General features: G+C 45.2%; 1 pseudogene; it reads left to right on the top strand.

Annotated features, from left to right (window-relative positions):
* The first annotated feature begins 724 nt into the window (after positions 1–724).
* On the top strand, positions 725–1036 carry LOC141491569 (ATP synthase F(0) complex subunit g, mitochondrial pseudogene; annotated as a pseudogene).
* The last annotated feature ends 3780 nt before the right edge of the window (positions 1037–4816 follow it).

Below are 4816 nucleotides of genomic sequence, written 5' to 3'. Positions count from 1 at the left end.
AGCATCTGGTTTGCTCTGGGAGCAGCACTGGGTCAAGAGACAGGATTTGGGCCTGGCCCTGATACTTATCTGTACATACACAGGCAGGTTGCTGGGACTGGCCCAGCTCCTGGGTTTGGAATTCTTTGTTGGCTGGAGGATACAGTTAGGGTAACCACTAGCTTAAGGCTGAAGTGAAATGTGGAGAAAGAGAGGCCCTGAGGCCTGGAATGGGGAGTGGGAGAGAGGAAAGGAGGGGAGAGTGGTCTCCTGTAGCAAAACTTGTGTCATAGATTTCAATCTGGAAGGGAGGTAGAGGACACTTTGTCCTACCCTCTCCTTTTTTGGAGAAGGAAACAGTCAATACCTAGTAAGTAGTAAATAGCTTCAGTTGTAGATGGTCAACAGATACGTCTTTGTTAACCACAAGCCTAAAGCAGGCACTAAGCAGGGGCTTGGACAAGATGAGGAGAATAAGAATAATGAGTTTATAGATTTCCTCCTCTGCCAGCAGTTATGGTGCTCAGTGCTTTATAAATATCTGCTCATTTGAGCCTCACAACACCCCTGCATGCTGGTATTTGACTCATTTTACAGATGAGGAAACTGAGGCAGACAGAGATGTAAGTAAATAGAGACCAGGGCTGCAAGAAGCTGTGTGAGGCTCAGTGATTGTGTCCAAGTAGCTACTTCCAGATTAGTATGGATGGCTTGACCACTGGTGTGTTCCTCCACTCGCCCAGCCATGACCCAGCTGGTCCGCAGCACCATCGAGGAGGCTCCAGCCCTGCGAAATGCTGCTGCAGCTTATTGGAAGCCTTGAATGGTCACATTTTGGCAATATGCCAAGCTTGAACTGGTTCCTCCAAGTCCTGCTGATATCCCCAGAGCTGTTGAGAGCCTGAAAAAAATATTCTCATCAGCTCAAACTGGTGGCTTCAAAAATCTCACAGTTAAGGAAGTTCTGCTAAATAGTTTGGTGGTGACTGAGGTATGCATGTGGTTTTATGTTGGCGAGATCATAGGCAAGGGTGGTATCATTGGAGGTCATATTTGAAGAGCAACTCTTAGCATGTGAGTATTTTATTTATCCTTTCTATATTTGTGGAACAGATATGCCTAGACTTATAAAAAATGAAAAAATAATGTGAAAAAAGATTAATATAGATGAAGGACATCACAGCAAAGAGAGAACTAATTCACATTACACATAGATTCTAGGAGGTCATTTCTATCTAAGTAGCACAGAAAGAGAATCAGGTCTGGAGTTAAAAAGACTTGAGGCTAAATCCAGTCTTAGACACTTCCTAGCTGTGTCACTGCACCCTTTCTGCCTCACTTTCCTCATCTGTAAAATGGCCTGTAGAAGGAAATGGCAAACCATTCTAGTATCTCTGCCAAGAAAACCCCAAATGGGATCATGAATGAGACACAACTGAAATGACTGGAAAACAATAAGAGAGAAAGGGAGAGAGAGTCTAGGGAGAAAGTCGGGCCTGGTGGGGGAGACCCCTCCAGCACAGCCAAGATGGCATCACGAAGAATCCAATACAATGGAACAAAACCCAGCAATAACAAGAAAGGCAGGCCTTTCTTCTCAGTATGGGAAGCATGAGAACTCTTAATTTTAGCTCTGATCTGTTTAGAAAAGGATATATGTGGCAGCTCCCAGGAAGGAAATTCAAAGGTCTCTATGCTATAAAGAAAACCATATTTTAGTGGGTTAAAAAAAAGAATGTGGTGAATGAAGAGAAACAATGTACTCCAAAAGCTTATTAGGAGGATTTAGTAAGGGTGTATTAAAAGGGGGCAGTGAGGGGAAAGGGCTAGATTTGGAGTCAGGGGCCTTGGATTGATTCTACTTGCTATCCATGTGACCTTGGGCAAGTAATTGCCCTTCCCTGACTGTTTCCCCACCTGTAAAATAAGGGATGTCACTGATCCTCTTAGAGACCAAAGAATGAACAAGAACAAGAAAATAAGGGAATTGGCCTAGATGGCCTTTGAGGCCCTTCCAGTTCAAGGCTTGGTTCTTTGACTTGTGGACCGGAGGTGGGGATTCCCAGAAGTGAGAACTTTCTGGAAGGCGCTGCTTGAGAAGCCCCAAGGTTCACTTGTCTGCAGAAGGTTCAATCATTTCCATTGGCTCCTATCCCAGAGAGAATGGAAATGGGAGGAACTTTCAGGAAAGTGAACCTGGAGGAGCAAAGAGAAGAATGGGCAGAGGCTGAATCTGTGGGTCCAGGAAAGGATCAACAGTCCCTGATGGACCTGCCTCCCCACCAAAGATCTAGTTAGGCTGTGGGGGTCTGGGAGAGTCCAAATTCATGGGCCAGGAGAGGAAAAGCAGGAAGCAGGTTCAGATGGGTCAGCCCTCTGCCTCCCTGGTGGACCTGTCCCCCCATGAAAGGTCCAACTAGGCTGGGGGGGTGGGTCCTGACAGTCCTGCTTCTCTCTTATATTCAAACCCAGGTCCTTTATTTTCCCTGAGTTATCCCTCCCTGGTTTTAGGGTTTTGAATCACTGGATCTCATCCCCCTAACCCTTATCTTCCCTAGCTCATTTGTATGAACTTACTTCTTTTCTCCCCCCATTAGATTGTGAGTTCCTTGAAAGCCAGGCTTTTTTTTTTCTTTGCTCAACCTCAGCTGGTTAATAGATGGTGATTAACTTTCTCTAATTAGGGTTCAGAGCCGGATTTCTTCTACATAAAGAAAGTCAGAGAGGATGCCCAAGGAAAACTGAAATATTTCCATCTGCCCAATTAGATGCAGAGAGACCCTAGTGCCTTTCCCCTAAGGGATCTGGCTTTGAGGGTATCACATGTGCCTAGCCTAGCCCCTTTGAGGGGTTGCTGTCTTCATAGAAGATGATTCAGATGATTTAGGGAAAGGTGAAGAAAAACTGGACCAAGAATCCTCTCTACCCTAGAAGGGCAACCAGACTGGGCACAGACCCCTCAACACTTTTACAACAAAGGGTTAGGATTGAGACTTAAGGGCTTTAAAACACATTTGATTCAACCCATCACCTCTTCTTTATTCATCTATTCATTTTTTTTTCACTTTTTAAAATATGTTTTAGGTTTTTTTTTTGGCAAGGAAATGGGGTTAAGTGACTTGCCCAAGGCCACACAGCTAGATCTGAGGTCAAATTTGAACTCAGGTCTTCCTGATTCCAGGGCTGGTGCTCTATTTACTGCACCATCTAACTACCCTGATTTATTTATTTTTTTGAGGTAAACAAGGTTAAGTGACAAGCCCAGGGTCACACAGCTAATGTGCCTGAGGTCAAATTTGAATGGAGACTCCTAACTCCAGGCCTGGGGTTCTATTCACCGTCACTTAGTGGGCCCCTTCTGACATCAAAATAGTTTTAAAAATAAATGCTCTTGATATCATAGTTTATTTACATTGCAGTTATTTCTGGCAATACCTTTCTCCTCTTTCTGGAACCCTCCCTCCATTCAGCAAAAACACCTGATGTGATGACCTCATAGATCAGTGTATGTACCATTTGGCCCTAATACATCCCCACCTCTCTGTGAAGAGAAAAGAGGTATAATTTAGTATCTGTTTTCTGGGACCCATTTCTCAACTTTTTCACCCCTCATTTTACAGTTGAGGTAATCTGAGGTTATAGTGACATTTCCAAGACATTGTTATTTGTAGGGGATGACAGAGCTGGCATTCAAAGTGAGATGATCCCAGTCCAGGGACCTTCCCATTATTTCGCCACCTCCCATGTAGCCTAGGGCATCTGGGCTTCATGCTGGAGGGACTGGAAGTAGCCCTGCAAGGAAGTTTGGGGCAGGGCTGGGAAGGAAGCCTGGCCTGCTCTGAACCACAAGATGCACAATGGGATCTCTGTGGGTAGCCCCCGTTTGACATTGGGGAGAACTCTTTGTACAGCACTGTTCCTTGTTTCCCCTTTCGACCATTTCTTACTGGAAAGGGTGATAGGAGAAGGTGTGTGATGTCTTAGCTCTGGGCCCGTGGGGACTGGACTCCTGGTCAGCCAGGAAGACTGAGGAGGCTGAGAGGGGTGAAATGAATAGAAATTCAAGATTGTAGCAAAGTCCAGAGTCCTCCCAGGCTGGGATTTCCCTCCTTCCTCCCCTGCCACCTATCTCACCTCTTCTATCTACTTCCCTACAGCCTCAGGAGGGCAAAGTTCTAAGAAGTACCAGAGAGAGAGAGGCTCCTAGGCCTGGAGCTTGAAAGCCTAGAAAGAGCCAGAAGTTGCAGTCCACAAAGTCCCTGCCTGTTCCTAGGAAGGCTCACTTGGTTGATCTGCTCTTGGTTGCTCATGGCCTCTCCTGTTCATTTTACTGGAGGCTGGTCTGGCAGAAAGTTTATGGAGGAAAAACAGAACAATATAAATCAATTCACTTTAGTTTAATGATTCATAGAGCTAGATAGAAAGATTAAAACAATTTTTTTAAAGGCTTTCTCGGGGTTTGAGCATACAAGGATGAAACCAGAACTAGGAGGAATTTCCATTCAGTAGAATGGAAACACTTGAATAGAATACATAGAATAGATTCAGTCACTTGTGCAGGGGTTGGTGGGCCCACTGGAAAGGGCAGGCAGGGTGTGCCTCTTGATCTGGGCTTGGTGATGATGTTTACCCTTTGTTCTCGAAGAAGTCCACATAACATCAGAGAGGTGATGCCATGCCAAGCAAGTGAATGGGATTTGAGTGCTAAGTCAGTAGCTTCACTTTCTCCTCTGCAGCCATCTGGATCTAGTGGCCAGATATGACTTAGGATGACTGGATGTGAGGCAATCAGGGTGAAGTTACTTTTCCAAGGTCACACAGCTAGTAAGTGTCAAGT

This window comes from Macrotis lagotis, chromosome 1 (assembly GCF_037893015.1).
Source record: "Macrotis lagotis isolate mMagLag1 chromosome 1, bilby.v1.9.chrom.fasta, whole genome shotgun sequence".
Classification (NCBI taxonomy): domain Eukaryota; kingdom Metazoa; phylum Chordata; class Mammalia; order Peramelemorphia; family Peramelidae; genus Macrotis; species Macrotis lagotis.
Note: the sequence above shows the minus strand (reverse complement) of the source record. Positions and strands in the feature narration are given on the sequence as shown.